Source organism: Erithacus rubecula, assembly GCF_903797595.1.
Source record: "Erithacus rubecula genome assembly, chromosome: 3".
NCBI lineage: Eukaryota > Metazoa > Chordata > Aves > Passeriformes > Muscicapidae > Erithacus > Erithacus rubecula.
In genome coordinates, this window is record NC_136689.1 from 136509875 (window position 1) to 136526461 (window position 16587).

At 46.9% G+C, this 16587-nt stretch overlaps 1 protein-coding gene and 1 long non-coding RNA gene across 4 annotated transcripts in view; one reads left to right on the plus strand and one right to left on the minus strand.

Annotated features, from left to right (window-relative positions):
- Positions 1–424: 424 nt before the first annotated feature.
- On the minus strand, positions 425–8630 carry LOC306799172. Its single transcript, XR_013773544.1, has 3 exons — positions 8268–8630; positions 7018–7134; positions 425–1173 (listed from the first exon to the last, which is right to left on the minus strand). It is a non-coding gene; the product is annotated as an uncharacterized lncRNA (long non-coding RNA).
- A 5569-nt stretch (positions 8631–14199) lies between these two features.
- The window catches only part of ZHX2 (zinc fingers and homeoboxes 2), a 72941-nt gene continuing 70553 nt past the window's right edge, over positions 14200–16587 (plus strand). For all 3 annotated transcript variants that reach the window (XM_079299785.1, XM_079299786.1, XM_079299784.1), the window contains exon 1: positions 14200–14402. The gene's annotated coding sequence lies outside the window, so the exon portion shown is untranslated. The remainder of the gene's footprint in view (positions 14403–16587) is intronic.

Here is a 16587-nt window from a genome sequence, read left to right on the forward strand (position 1 = left end):
ATAAAACACAGGAGGGGACAGTTCTGTTGAGAGCCCATGGATTAGCATCTATGACATTATTTCTAGAAGTGCTACACATTTATCACCACTCCCAGAGTTCAAAGGGAACTGACTGCTCTAAGGGCTTTCTAAAAGCATAATTTGCTTTTCCTAATTCAGAGCATGAGAGAATCTCTCATCATTTCTTGCACGGGGAAGAGAATTTCAATGCTTTTCAACTTTTTCAGTGTTTTGGCAGAAAAACAGAAAACTAGGTTAAAATATATGAATTTTATCTTATTGGAAATAGAAGATTTTATTAGAAAGTCTTCAGTAAAAACCCCAGAACTGTATCATTTAGAGATGTTGGTCACAAGGAAATGGCATTGTTTTCTTTCTTGCTTTTTTCAAGCTCATTAAAAATGGATGAAAATAAGCACACAGCCCTCCAGCAGCTCTCAGCCTGCCCACCCTCTGGGGTTCAGCTGGAAAATTGTGCTTGGAAAACATCTACAAAAATGTTGGCAAATGTATATCAGCTTTTTCCCAAAAGACCTAACAGGCTTTTATTATCCAAACATATCAGATGGCTTGGAAAATCCACATCTGTACTGAGCTGCCGAATGGGAAATGAGATCAAAATGTGAAACTAAGAACTTCCGATACTTTCCTCGTAAATGGCATTAAAACCAGAGGAGAAGGAGGTTTAGCTTCTCCATTCCCCCTCATTCCATCAGCCCCAGCAGGAGAAGACTGTCAGTGAGGAGCTCCCTGTGCTGCCAAGGAGCCCTTTCCAGTTAAATACAGAGAGAAATGAAGAGCTGTTATTTCAAGGGGCCAGCCCTGGTGATAGTCTCAGTACCAGCATTTTACTTGAATTGGTAAATCAATCCTTGCAACCCAGAGACAAAAAATAAAAAAAAATGAACAAAGAACTTTCTGCTGGTGTACCTTAAGCCAGAGAAAATACTTTCAATATAATTTTAATACTTTTAACATAAGGTCTGTTTTTATCAATTAAGATTGACTTTTTAAATACAACATCAGTGCTTAGTAGAAGAAATGTTAAGATTAAACTCTGCACAAAAGTTCGTGCTCATAGTTTTTCCCTCTCTGGATGTCACAAAAAAAAGGTTGCACACTTCCCTTTTTGCTCTGGCAGTGACTGCTGTAGTTATTATTTTCCTTCCTCTGCTGCTGATGCCAGTTGAGCACGGAAAGACACACAAATGGAGAAAAGTCACAGGAGACAACTGACAGGAGAAAAGGCTTTTGGAGTCAAAGTTGCCTTACATCATTTAAAGTTGCTAGGATTAGTTCATTTGAACTCCTATGGAGTTGGGACATGTGGTGTTTGGAGATAAATCCAGCTTTTCTTCAGTGAGGTAGTTCATCCACTATAACAAAGTTTCCACCAGGATGAATTTGAGTTTAGCTCTAGGCTCTCTAGCGCCTGTTGCTGAATGCCAGCACAGAGTGCTGCTCTGTGCAAGCCTCTGTTTCCCGAGCACTCAAGAAGGTCAGCACTCAAGCTGAACCCTCCCAAAATACTGCAGAGACCTCTTTCTGGGATGCAGAAAAAATTAGACACATGCAGCCTAGGGCAATCAAAAATAATGTGAAGTGGGGTTTTTCTGTGCAAACAACTGACTATTCAGATGGAAAAGCCTCATTAAGGAATATAAAACTTAAAACAAATTGGATCCACATAATTAATCAGATCTGAAGAAGTGAAGACAGTCCTGAGATAAGTTTTCTGTATAGTTCCCTTCTGATGTGGAGCTGTGATAAAGCACTTGGAGTGAATCATCATCTTATTTCCAGAGCCAGATAATGGGACATGCACAAGTATCTATCTTCATCCAGTTATCAGCTGCAAAGCCAACAAATGCCAATGTCACATTTGTACCTCACCCCAGCACTGGCAGGTGGGGGGTGGCAAGAGGAAACATTATGTAAGTGTAAAACTTGTCTGCAGACACACCTGATCTGTGCTGAAAGACAAAGGACAGCATTTAATCAGGCTGGACTTGAACCTGTATCTGGGATGAGCTACAGAAGGCTCCCAAGCCTTATTCTTCCTGTTAGTGACCTAAAAGACAAACTGTGCCAGCCTATAGGCTTTTCTTTATACCAAAAATGTGGATTTCCTGTGACTTCAGTGTTGTCTTTATGTGACCTCTGGATGTGTAAGTTCAGAGTTTAGCCAGTGAAGAGGGCAAGTGTGCCACTGTAGCTGAGAAATAGCACCTGTCCCACCAGAGCCAATGAGATATTTGCCATTTTGCTTTACTGGGACCAGGATTTCAGGCAAAGTGCTTAAGAAAGCAGGCAGTAAGTTGGAAGATGGAAAAGTGTGATCTGGACAGTCCAGGCTTTACCTGTCTATTGGCAAAAAAGGAAAGCTGTAGTTCCTGTGTTACAACCATATCTAAAACTGCTAAGCTCTGTGGGCAGAAACTGTGCTGTCCTTTATCTCGGGAAACCCCAAGGTCTTCCCCTTTCTCCCAAAAACTGTGCAGATCCTGCAGTTTTCATATGGTGAGAAAAGTCCCTGTCACACTTTGATGCTATGGACACCAGCTGTACCACATTTGCAGTGGTCCTCAGATGAAAATACCACTACAGATTCTGATAAGACTCAGCTGTGTTCAGCTGTCACTGAAGTGGTGACACTCTACACCCATCCCTGTGTGTTTCCAGCATCCAGCACACTCAGACCCACTTTCCCCAAATCCCCAGAGTGAAAATCTATTAGCAGTAAGCAAGTCAGAACCAGGCAGGAGTACTGCCAGGGGCCCTTCTCAAACATCTCACACACATCCACCTCCAGAAAGCATTTATTCAACCATGGTACACCCACTAGCAAAGCCAACAGGGAACTCCCTCCTGACCATCCTGTTGTTTCTTACTTTCAGCACTACTCCATCATCTTCTCCCATTAACTTCTTTACAGCAATTAATTCACAAAAATACATTTTGGCACCAGCTTTGACATTTTAATTGTCCAAAGTTCAGATGAAATTCAGGAGCACCTCTGCAGCCTGCAAGATGGCAAGATGCAGCCTGCTGTGCTCCTGGTATTTTCCCTGTCCATATTGTGTCAGATGAAAGAAACCAAGACTCTCACCACTGCCTGCATTTCTTATCAGCTGGTTCACTTTTTTCCCTGTAGGCTGAGCTTTTCCTTGAGGTTTTCCACCTCAAGTGCAGTGCTAGACTGATATGGTCACACAGTATTCAAGTGATGGTGAACCCAAGCATGGCCAGCTTGGTGTCCAGGCAGTGAAATCCTGAATCCAGCCACACCCTGCTGAGTCAGCATTGCTGCATCCCAAAGAAGCCCCTCACCAAACTCAGCTCTGATGTCAGCTGGGGCCTCTGGGCCTTTCCATAAGACAAATATTTCCCCATGTAAGATCTGCTGGGACCACAGATGAAGGTGGACTGCATTAGGCATCTGTTTTTCTTTGCAACCAAGCTGTTTTGAAATCACTTAACATTTTTCACAGAAGCATTAGTGTGTTACCATCAGCTTCAATGGGAATTTCTATGCCAGAGCAGCAGATGAGGCAGTCCACCACTCTGCCCCTCCCCTTTTTATTTTTTTAAATTGTACAGTACACACAAATATTAACATATCATCCTGATAAAGCTTTGTTTACTGGCCTGGTGCCAGCCCCTCTGCAGTGCCTCCTGCTTGGCAGCCTAATCTCCTGAAGTTGGAGGGATGCAGTCCAAATCTCTTAGCAACACTAAATCTCATTCAATTAACTTTGTTGGGGGACAGAATCATTTTGTTACTGCTGCTTGCCAGTCTGCCATATCCAATATGCCAACCAGCAGTTAGGCCATGCAGCCTTTGGACATGGCAAGGAGGCACAGCACACCCCAGCCAGCCACACTGGCCATCCTGAGCTGCAAAGCAGCCCATTAGCCAAAAACTCCAAGTCCTCAGAAAGGTCTTCAGTGGCAACAGATCCAAGATATGGCTTGGGTTTTAATGGCTTCTATTGATGCTACTTGTGGTCTGCATCCAGCATAGACTCCTGCTCTGAGCATCACTTCTCCCTCTTGGGATTCACATGTGTGTTGAGTTGATGTGGCCAGAAGTGTGTATTCTATCACCATCTGCTAATGGGCCATCTTTAGGGTGAGGTGGGGCAATCATCTTTATCTTTTCACAACCCATCCTCCCTCCAGGAAGATATCATCTGCTGCTGGCCCATTCAGTCCCACTCTATGACTGATATAATTACATCATCGCACTGGGAGATGCTCCACCCAGGGGGAGGAGCCAAGCCTTTCCTACCCAGATAAAACACTGAGATTTGGAACAGCAAGTTATCTGTCTTTCTACTGTATTCCAGAGGAAAAATGGACCTTTCTACATCATCCCTGGACCTTCAGAGGAAAACTGCACCTTCTACAGGAGCACTGCGCCAGCTGAACCACATCTGCCACTGCAGGAGGATGCAGCCACCATTCAATGGGACTGCTGCCAACACCCTGACTGACAGGGTTTCAGGTTGTATTCTGACTCTGTCAGTGTTTTGGGATTGTTCTTTGTAATCCTGTATTTCTATTTTAATTTTCCTTGTAAAGAAATTTATTCCTAATTCCCATAACTTCACCTGAGAGCCCCTTAATTTCAAAGTTATAATAATTTGGAGGGAGGGAGTTCACATTCTCCATTTCAAAGAGAGATTTCTGCCTTTCTTAGCAGACACCTGTCCTCCAAACCAGGACAGAGCATCACTGCTCCCTCTTGGGATTCACAGGGCATCCCTGGCCTGAGAGATGCTGGGGCAGCAGCCACCAAAGAGATGTCCCAACCCAGGACAGCCCTGCACTGGAGCTGGCAAGTGCCACACACTAAGTTTATGAATACACATCTCCTTCTGGCACTGCTCTGTGAATAAAGGTCCAAGACATATCTTCCAAGGGATGTTCTTTCGTACCTATAGAAAAGCAGGGAAATGTATGGGGATGTCTTGCAAGTCCCCAGAGAACAAGAAAATGAAATTACTACTAATCTCAACTAGAAGCTGCTGGGTGCTGCATCCTGTGGGGAGTGGTGGGTTAACATCATAGACCTCTCCTGTGTGTGATTTTACACAGTATTTATGCTTAACTGCAACATGTGAATCTTTAATTACAAATATAAGACATTAAAGGGAAATTAGCTTAGTTTAAAATAATTTTCTTTCCACAACTAGTCAAAAACAACCAAAAAAGCAGTAATTTGATTCCACCACACAGCAGGTGGCATTATATCCCTCATTAAATCATACAGATATGACTAATATTAATCTTCATTTGTACCACTATGCATCAAATTTGGTATCCATCACATCATCCTTTGCATACTAATTATTTTTAAATGTATTTCATTAATGTGTTAAGGCATAAGTAAAAGCAGTGATAAGGACCTGGACAGGAATTAACCCCTCTCCCACTTCCCCTCCAGACAACAGATTCCAGCATTTCTCTGAAAGATCTGCACCAATATTAGAGCCTTAAGGAAAACATATAGAAAACCAGCATTTATTTTTCCTTCTATTATTGACTTCCAAAAACTCTTGCAAAAAAATCTACTATATAGGGGCAAAGGCTTCCCTTATCTTTGTCACTTTTAATATTGGGAAGAGTCTTTCTGAATACAGATAGTAATTTACAGTTCATAGGCAGCAAAATGTATGTCCATGGCTTTATAGAGATATACACCTTTATCTCTTGCTCTCTTCATGTGTCGTCCCCCCCCTCACCTTTTCCAAGCTTCCCCCTAAAATGCCACCCGTTTACTGAAAAGCTAAATCCTACCTTGTCTGCTCAGTCCTGGATAAAACACAGTTTTTGGCAGCATGATGTTAAATTTAATTTGTGTCTTGTAATGTAAATGCACCCAGAGATTGAAGCAATAGTCACATTGTTTTTATAAATCAAGTTTTACATACAGTATCTTTTTTCCTCCAGACACTCTCAAAGAGCAGGAAAATCAGTGTTTTACAGGGAGCACAAGTTAACCATCTCTGTTGAAAAATGTCACCATAAATTTGTCATTGGTCTAGGGTGACATTTAAGGTGGCTACTTTGACAAAATATTTTTCACTGAGAAAGCTGCCTTTTTGGGATTTTCAAGATAAAAAAAAAACATTTTCTTTTAGTTGCAGTAAATACACATAGCCTAACCTGTAATTTATCATGTTATCCAGAAGCCAGCTTTGCAAATACAGCTTTCCAAAACTTAGAGGAGCTATTACTAGCATGGCCTTGCAGCAAAACAAAATCCTAGAGCTACCCAGCATGCAGGGAAAATCTATGTGCTGAGAACCTAAGGGCAGGTGTCCTACTAAGAAAATGATACAAACCCTTGGTTGAGCCCCAGTAGGATAAAGACTCCAAATTGTTTCTGTAGCACTGTGATACTGCTTTTATATTCTGAGAGTGGTGTAGATGCACTTTTCTGTGAAATCAGTAAAATTCCTACCGCCAGCCCTGAGATTCAGGTCAATCTCATAAATATTTACCTCAACCTGCAGAAAGCCCAGATAAGCCTTTCTCCTGGTGCAAGTGATGGGGTGAGCAATGTGCAGCACAGCCCAGCCAGTCGCTTTGACTCCAGGGATCTGGCTGGCCACAACTCCCTTGCATGGGGTTGCCAAAAGTCTCAGGAGCCCCAGTGTTGATTTTTATGAATGCTTGGCCACAGCTAAAGCTGCTGGAGACCTTGTCCCCAGTTTTCTCAAGCTCTGGTTCCCCATCAATAAATTGGGATAACCATAGGGACTGACACTATGAGTGTGCTGTGAAGCTTATGAAGTTAATATTATAAGAACCTTAACACCCTGGTTTACACAGGGTTACAGAAGGATTGGTATTTTTGAGCCTGCACAGCCAAAGACCAGTAAAATTATAACATTCACCTTCAGAAAATAGATTTTTATCTTCTCACATTAAACCTGACCAGGGTAAAACTTGCTGCTGTCCTCCTGCTGTTGAAATATGTTGCCATAAGTGTTTAGTGTAACATCTGACCTGCTTCTCTCGAATCTTCCTAGATTACGGTCAAGTCATTTGCACTTCAATAGTTCAGGGGCTGAACCGCAATTTCTGGGGCTGGAAAGTAGCTCAGCTGTAAAAACTTGCTGGAGGCTGTCAAATGGCATAAAGAGGTTAAACCAGGGAGTATTTTTAAAGACAGTTTTGGAAGGAGAAAATTGTTATACTTGAGTCCTTCCCCCTCTGCTCCCCTTTTGGTTCCAAGCCTTAAATCATGGAGATCTTCAAGGCTGTCTTTCCAAAACAGCTTAAAGACAAAACTACAGCAACCATTTGCCAGCTCTCTGATTCAACAGGTAAAGCAGAGTCATCAGAGCAAAGCTAAATGGCCTGATCAATAAGGCACTGTGGCTGTATTGATTGCATATGTTCAGAAATGGACGGGGAGGAAGAGATGTGTGGGGACTGTCTTTTGTACCAGCTCTGCCATAAGGGACAGGGGAACCCAAAGCAACCAAGGGCTGTGTGCTCTTCATCACCACACAGGCCTTGGCACAGCAGGCCCACTGTGGTCCCCTAGAAAATACCATCATGCAAAACTGCCACAATGTCTTAACACTTGGAAGTCTAACACTGTGAAATACTTCTCTGCACAATGTGCCACTTGGAACTACATCCTTTTCCCCAGAGTCCCTTCCCCCTTCCCAAAACCCCTCTCAGCTAATACATATAATTTAATAGTCACGTATTGTTTAAACCCTCATAAACAGCATGAAATAAAATAGAGAAACTAGGCTGCCTGCAAACTTTCCAGGTCTCCAGAGAGGTGGCAAATTGTATCACCAGTCCCTCTAGAACTGCCAAATATCCCCATCAATTCTCTTTGCACCATCAGTCTAAAGATGCTGTATTCTACTCTAAGGGACAGATAAAGACACATTCTGAAACACATTCTACAGTAGAGATAAATATACAAGCTGTCTCGGTGAATTAGTTACATGTGCAAATAGCTTCCTGAAGAGCAGGCTGTTTGACGGTTAAAATCTGATCCAAAATCAGCAGGAGTCACAAAAGAAAATAAAAAATAAAAAAATCCCCTGAACCAGGGGCTCTGAACCAGGTCTTTGGTTAATTGGAAATGGATAACATTGGATATGACACCTGCTGGGCAGTCTTTGGTCACTAATCCACTCCAGTTGTCCACAAAGGCTTGCAACTTGTCACCCTTCACGCCAGGCTCAGCAGGGAGCTGAGAGATGAATGCCTCAGACAGTCAAACCACTCACCCCAGCCCTGTTATCTTCTGGATGGGGTCGGGGCAAAGCCACAGGGGAGCACAGGTGAAGCATGCATAGCCACTGGCCATGCAGCACCTGCCTCCAAATAGAAAGAGTTGTGTCCCCAGCACTATGGATAAACAGGGAGGAAAAAAAACAGGACAAAAAAAAAGTCTTAAAAATTCAAAGAATTTCTACTGAAATACTGCCATAAACCGGTGGGAAAGACTTCTCAAAGAAAGTAACTTTCTCTATGGAAACAAACAGATAATTTCTCAAGCGGATGCCCCCGCCAAGCCCTAGCACTGAAGTCCTGTAAAAAGCTCCAGAAAGGGATTTAGCCTGGCTTTTAGGCCAGGACAAATCCCACCGGCTTGCAGCCGAGATACCACTTTTGTTCATACAGAACTTGGTTTATATTCCTTGTGCCAAAGCACCCTGGGCTGCCTGGTCCCGCAGTGAGGTCATAACTCAGGGCTGATCACATCACAGCACGTTGCCATGGCAATGCTTGAACTGTCACAAAGGATGTGCGCTGTGATTTCACAGCAGATGGGCTGTGAGGGAGGAAGCCCTCATTTAAATTTTAAAAATTGCTTTAGTAATTAGCAAGAGCAATAGAAAAAAATAAAAAAAAAACGTTGAAAAGAGAAGAAAAATCCCCAAACTGTCAGTCTTAGCAAAGGTTATAGCATTCACGTGGGATCTGCAGGCCATCCACAAGGAAGGCCAAGCTGCTTCTCCAAGTTCACCGAGCTTCTCAGGTCACTGATAGGTCCAAAAAAGTCTGGAGCCTGCTCGGCTCAGGAGGCCCAGGGCAGCGATGGGTGAGCAAAGCCCAGTGGGCCATCAGTGCATTTCAAAGGCAGCCGCCCTTCACAGGGACCTGACAGGAATGGCAGAGGGCAAGCAGAGGCTGCCAAGGGCTTTATTAAAGCACTAACTGCCTGACACAACAGGAGGTACAGTGGATTGACTTCAGAAGTTTTTAGCAAGGAGCTGGCTCAGTTATTTCTATGGTCCTTCTTAATGAAGCACGAAGAGGGCAGAGTCACACAGATGTGCTTGCATCCCTTTAGGGACAAGGTGGAGTTTTACCCCTCAAAGGCAAGAGTGAAACACCTTGGCTCAAGTTTCACTGGCCCACAGCAGCCTACACTGGCCTGGTCCTGCATCCTCAGCAACTCTTGCACAATGATAGCCCATTCCCACCTCTTGCCCTGGCCCTTGGGAACTGAAATCAGCAGTGAACACTGGAGGCAGAGCAGGTGGTGCCAAGCTTTCCAGACAGCCATAGTGCAGCTCTGCTCCCTCCTGGGCTCCCCATCCCTGGCAGAGGTGACCTTGGGGAACACAGACAGTCTCTTCCACATGACAGCAGCTCACCGACCTCAAGGCAGAATTAAATCTCTCTCCCTTCTGCCTGCAGCAGGCAAAGCACGTGGTGTTTCAGAGACCTTGGGCTGAGTCCTCATATTTAATGGGGAGAGCAGACTTCAATGCAGCTTGTTCCTTGTTCATTCAGTGACTAACTGTTGATCTCTCTAAGAATAAGCCAGATGGTTCCCGTGATAAGTGATCAGCTCTCCTGGAGTTTTTGAAACAGAAAAAGACAGATGCCTGCGTGCCTCTTGCCAGGACCCATCTTAAGCTCAGGCGATGAGTGCAAGTGCTGAGGGAGGTTGTGTTCAGGGGATTCTTTCCATCCGGGCTTAGCAACTACTCTTGCCCATCAGCCCTTCTTCCAGGAGGGGAGCATCTTGCCTTCTGACAGCTTCCCCCAGGTTAGGGGCAGTACAAATCACAAGATCGGCCCTTTTAATTGGATCAGACTTCGATATTGTTTTCCTTTTCTTCGCACTCATATTAACATCTCATTTTGCTACAGCACATCTGATCGGTGCTTGGATCTGCACACACGGGTGATTGAGAACACTGATAGGAGCGACAAAGCATTTTAGCAAAGGAAAAATCTTGCTTTGGAAAGCTGGTTTGCTAGGGTGGGAAGAAAAACCCACCAGGCTAAAGAGCTTTGTTTCTCAGCCATTGATGTGCTGACAACACCAGTCAAGCACCGCTTCCTGCCCTCAGCACAGACATCAAGGACTCCACAAGAGAGGGAAAAAAGGTAGCAGTGTTTGTCTGCTGACTTATTTTTTATTTGTTTTTACCGTAGTTTCTCCTTCTGATTGTATAAAAAGCCTAATTGCACTACTGAGCTAGAACTAAAAACAGACAGCCAGCAAATCGCTGTGCCCATGCAGGGTTAGAAGAATGGGGTGGAAAAGGAGACTGAGAACAAGGTGTAAAACTAGTGACAGAAGCTAAGTTTGGTTCTTCCCAAAACCAGCTCCAAGGCAATAGCTTGGCCCACCAGCCAGGGCCCTGGGAGAAGAAAATACATCCATTCCAAAGCTCAGCCTATCTGTTTGACGCCAGGTCTTGTAGGCAAACTTGATCTCATAGAGCTAGGCCAGCATAAAAATGAGAAACATGTAGCCATGGAGAAAACACTTATTTTATTTGCAAACCTCTGTTGTGGCTCTTAGAGGATGTACATTCCCTTTTAGGATATTTATGCAGTATCTTCAGAGCAAAAGTCAGAGCTGTACCCCTAAGACAGAGAATTAGATCTGTAATGCTGATTCAGCCTTCAGTTTCACAGGATTAAACAGTCAGAAAGAAACCATTAAGATAAAAATACTGAAATGTGTGTGACAATACATATGTCAGACATTCATATCCACACCATAAGAAAACTACATATCAGTACACAGTTCATTATGTCTGACCAAAGGCATTATTTCACAGACGAGACTGCCACTTCATTTGAGGGCTTTATGGAGCAGATGTCACTTTAAACCCAGAGACAGTGCACAGAAGGAACAGAGAGGGCACTAGATTTAAAGCAAGCAAGTACTCTGCCCTCACTTTCCTGGGAAATTGTGCATGCATGTTCACTGTGCTTTGTAATCAGTGTGGCTTTCATTGTGTTATTAATTAAAAAGAGAAGCCTTATGCAAAAGAAATTTAAAATTGCAAATTTCCTTTTGCATATTCTGCAAAAGCAATTTCCATTTTGCTATGTTATCCTGCATCACGTTAATGTTAGGTTTTTATAAATGAATACTGAGACTTAGTAAGAGTATTGGAATTGCATTCATCACTGATACTTTTTTTATTGCATGATTTCCCAAGGAATCAAGGCTTTTGTAATTATAAACTCTAATCTTAAACACTGTTCTCCCATTCCTCAGTAAACTTTTGATCATTTCACTTAACTTCAATTAAATTTGACAGAATTTAACCGATCAACTACGAGTTTCCCAAAAGACATGATCCAGGTAGAGATGCCACACAGCCACTGCTCAAGATTCAGTGGAGGAATTTGATAACCAAGACAAAAAACATTTCCAAAACCAATCCCCATGCACTATATTTTGTACCCCTATGTGGGAAAATGCCAAGTCAGACACAAGCAGGTGTTGTTAGAATTAGATGTGACACAGTGTGAGCAGCTTCTCTGGCAGTAACATCGAATGCACAGCTGCTCAAAAAGTTGCCCTTAGTAATAACAGTTGCTCCAATTTTAAACCCACATCCTCTTAATCTTAAATACAGTGAATCATGTCTTGCTTTTAATGGCCTTCCAGTTCCTAATTTGTGTGGCACCATCCACGATTTTGGGAAAGGCAGCTAAGCCTCACTGGGGGCCCTACTTGGTGTAGGGATCTTACTGGCCTCAGGTGAGAACTGCCTTTGTTACAATCCGGGCTTAAGGTCTGAAATCCTGCACATAACTCCCACTGACAGCCCTTCTTTGCACTTGAAAGGCACCATTAGCTGCCATATCACCTAATCAGTCAAAGAACCTTCTGCATTTGGAAATGCAAAACAGCTAAACAGGTCTTAAAGTACCTGTCAATTAGGACAACAGCAAGCAGATGATTTTCCACCTGCTTTTCCACTGATCTGCCGTATCAAGAACATTTTATAACCAAATTAGTAGTCTTACTAAAAACTTTAGTAGTCTTACTAAAAACACTTAGGCTTGTCTCTTTTTCTAGATCGTAGAAAAGGAATTTAGGACTTTAAGACAGTAAAAAAGTGCACCCTGGGGGAAAATCTTTGCACCCTAAAACAACTTTTTTTTTCCACCTGAGTATTCAAAAATCAGAAATATTTTCAGGGCTGGAGAGCTACTGAAGTTAAACAAAATATATTCAGTAATGTTTAAAAGAGAAAGAAATTTCCATTGAAAAAATATCAAAACCACCAAGAGCATTCGGGACGAACACCAGAGTTTGATGAGTGCCAGCAAGCTTTAAGGGGCATCTTAAAGCAGAGGGGATGCCCAAGTTTGTGTTTGCCTAACAGCTTCCATCTGGAAAGCAAAGTTAGCAGGAATCTCGGGGCTGGTGGCAGCAAGGAAGGAATCCATCCTGCTATCAAATACTTACAGAGAGTGACTATACTCAGTCAGGCAGTCAAAAACACGCCTACTCAGATAAGGGTATCCCTGAAAAGAAATCTCTTGACACTGCTTTGACATATTTACGTTCTTGTGCGATTATTCAGTTGCAATAACTTAGAGCTCCTCGTCTGACACTCAAACACGAGCCAGTCCCCAGTTCTCAGCCCTACACGGGGAAGGGAACAAAGCGATGCCCAGCGAAGTTACAGCTGGGCTAAAGGCTGCAGCCCGGCCGCCCCGCTGATGACTTGGGGCAGGGTGAGAGCCGAAGCAAGCCGCGATTTAAAGCCTGTAGAGCACAAAGTATACAATTAAAAGATTAATCTAATGCGATCTAATCAAAGATACCACATCTAGATAGCACATCCCTGAAGTTACACTGAGATTATGCTACTCTTAAGTCTTATTAGCCTGGACTTGTTGGAAGATCTGCTATCTAGTAGCAAGACGCAATCGGTGAATTATTTCTTTTAATTAATTCATTGAAGTAAACAGAAAATAGCCTGGGTCCTCTCTGTCTACATCTCTTTGGAAGAAAGGCAAAGAGTTCAACTGCATTTTAAAACTGGGGAAAGAATTCCTGCGTTGTAGCAGAGGAGCAGAGATTGCGGTAGCATCCCTTGGAAATACACACCACCTTCTTCAAAGCAACAAAAAAACACCGCCTGAAGCCCACCCAAAACACTGTGGCTTGGAGAACATCTATCACAAGCCGAAGATGAAGAAGTGCCTCCCACCTCCCCAGGTAATGTGTCCCGCTTCCGAGGGCAGTCTCACGAACGGACAGCCCCATCCAGACCCGCGGATCCCGTCGCCGTGCGGGGGTCAGCCCCCGCCGCCTCTCCAGCAGGGATGTGATACAGAGATGCTGGTGCCGTCCCCCCGTCCTAGAAGGAGAGTGCAGCCGCTGCCATCCCCCACGGGGAGGTGCAGCCCACGGGATACCGCTCCGAGGGTCCTCACTCCCTGCCCTCTACCAAGGGTCCACATCCCCCGGGGCTCGCACCGCCCGGGGCCGGGCAGAGGTTCCGCCGCTGCGAGCCCCGGCTGCACCTGGACGATCGGGAGGGTCCGCGTGGTTCCGCCCGTGCGGCGGGACGGGGAGCGCGGCGGGCAGCGGCGATGCCCGGGCCGGGTCGGGCCGGGCAGGGGCCGGCGGTGCCAGCGCAGGGCAGCGGAGCCCCCGCTCGGGGCAGGGCAGGGGCGGGGGTCGGGCAGAACTGGCGGGGCTGAGCGCGGGAGGCGCGGCCGGGCGGACGGGCGATGGGGGCGGCGCGGCCCCGCGCGCAACTTTCCGCCGCGCCGAGGGACCCCGGCGGCCGCGCCGGCGGTGGTATCGTATGCAAATACGCAGGCTGACGTCAGAGATCATGTGGGGTTTGGCGTAGATCCCCGCCGATCGAGGGCTCTTTTTTTTTTTCTCCCTTTTTTTTTTCCCTTTTTTTTTTCTCCCCCCCCTTTTTTTAATTTTTTTTATTTTTTTTTTCCGCGGCGGGGCCGGGCCGGTGCGTGCGCGCGTGGCGGGGCGCGCGTGTTCCCCGCGGGCCGGCGCGGCGGGGGCGGGGGGCGCGGGGTCCCGCGGCCGCGGGCGGCGCACGGAGCGGGCGGCGCGGAGCGGAGCCCCGGTGCCGCTCCGCCCGGGACAGTCGGTGCCGCCGCCCTGGGCGCAGGTAGGAAACTTCCCAGGCGGGGCCCCCTCCCCCGGTGCGCGGCGCTCCCCAGCCGCCCCCTCCCTGCGCACGGACGCTCGCCGGCGCTCCCGCCCCAACCGCTCGCACCCAACTTTTCCTCCCGCTGGAAACTGTCCGGTTCCCCGGACTCCGGCGGGGCCGGGAGGTGGGGGGAGGGCGGGGGAGACCGGCGGGGTGGGAGCCGGCAGGGTTGTTCGGGGTGGGCTCCTAATTATTTTAGCTCCATTTTTCATTTTTGGCCATGCAGCCTCCCTCCCCTCGCCCCTTTCCCGCTGCCCGCCGCCTCCCGATCGCAAGTTTGTGTGAACGGGGAAAAGCAGGAGGGGTGTGGGGGGGAAACATGTCTACGTTTGTCTATGTCGACATCAGCAACACAAAATATGGCGTCCGCTTTCGACAGGGCGTTACGTAGAGGCGAGCGGGGGATTTTGTCAGCGCGGTCCCTGCCGAGGAGCCGCGGCTCCGGGCCGGGGGGCAGAGCCGCCCGGGGCGCGGGAGGGGCCGGCGCCGCCGCCGCGCGTGGCTCCGCGCCCGCGGCCGCACTTGGCACCGCTTTCTCCTGCTTTAATTTTTGATGGGGTTTTTTTTTTTCCTTCCTCCTGCCCTCCCTCCCCTGTTTGGTTGCCCCCCTCCCACCCGTGACGCCGTGGCCGTGGCGCGGGGCTCGCTGCCGGTAACTGCGGGCAGCGGCGAGGCGGAGCGGCGGCACCGCGCCGGGACCGCGGCGGGGCACAGCCGGACTCCATCCCTCCTCCACCCCCGCTGAAAGGCTCTCCATTCCCGTGGCATTTTATTTTCCCCGGAAAAGGGAGATTTGGGGAAATTCGGGCTTTGGCACGTTGCATTCAGTTTGTTTGTTTTTTTAAATGAAGGGTGACTTTCCCGTTTGTTTTAGCCGGTTTCCAAAGACATCACGGAATCGTCTTCTTTTTTTTCCCCCCTCTTCTCTCTCTCCCTCTGGGATGAAGGCGACAGGGAAGGATACTGATTCCGCCGCCCGCCGTCTTTGCTGGGAATATAACTTGAAAATGACACAGGGATGTACCTGTCTGACTTTGGGGTATCCGTGTACCCAGCAATTCTGTTGGTTCGGAGCCTGGGAATTCCTCCTGCGGGAGACGGCCGGGGAGGCGGGGCATGGCTCTGATTTCCTCCCCCCGGCTGCCCAGGCACCACTCGGATGGCGGCTCCCCATCCTTTCTTGGGGCAGGTGTTCCTGTGAGCTTGCGGGGCTCCTGCCGTGCAGGGGAACGCAGCAAAAGTTTTGGATTGGAAAGTGTAGAGCAAAAGGGGAGAAAACATCCAAAGAAGCAGGAATGGGAGGGAAGAGGAGGACTCTTGTCTGGGTGGGAAGGGGGCCTGTCGGTCAGGATTGCGGGGCAGGGGCAGCTGCTGCCCGCCGGGTCCCGCAGCAGCAGCGCGGGGTGAGCGTGCATTGCCGGGAGATGCACACGGCATCTCCTGCAGCAGCAGCGGGGTCACAGCCCAACGCTGCCCATGCCTTTCATCTCTCAACTACAGATTAAACTTCCTGCGGGGTTTTTCCCTCCTGGCCGGGGCTGGGTGTTGGAGGCACGGATGTAACTAGAGCAGGTCTGATGTCTCCAGCAGAAACCTCAGCGTGCAGCCTTACTGGGAAATGGCGTGTGAGTTAAGAGTGGTGTGTGCTGCCGTGGATTTATTAGACCAGATGAGCAATATTATTAAGAGGTGTCTGTGACCAGAGTGCTTTGGCAGCATATCTCTCTAGCAGTGAAGCCTTTCTAATGCAGATGTGACTTCAGTATGTTGTATGAACTCAGCAGCTCTTTGAAACAGAATTGCAAATTAATTTCTGGATCAGGGAGAGCAAGGTACTGGCTAGCAACTGGGAAAAATATTAAATGCTAAGAGTTGGCTGGTCCTTACTTTATTTTGTCCCCACACGTTTTTATGTCCACATGTGTGTTTATCTCCTCAGGCTTCTACAGAATGAATGGCCAAGAGCTCTCCCGTGTTTGTCCTCTCTTCTGTGATAAACTCAGTGCCAGAAAGTGTGGATAGGTGTTTATAGCTCAGTCATCAGCCCAAAGATTTTGTGATTACTCACCTTTGTAAAATGACATTTTTCCTGCCTGTCCACCCCAAGAGTTCAGCTGGCAGGGTTTCGTCACACAGGACATTT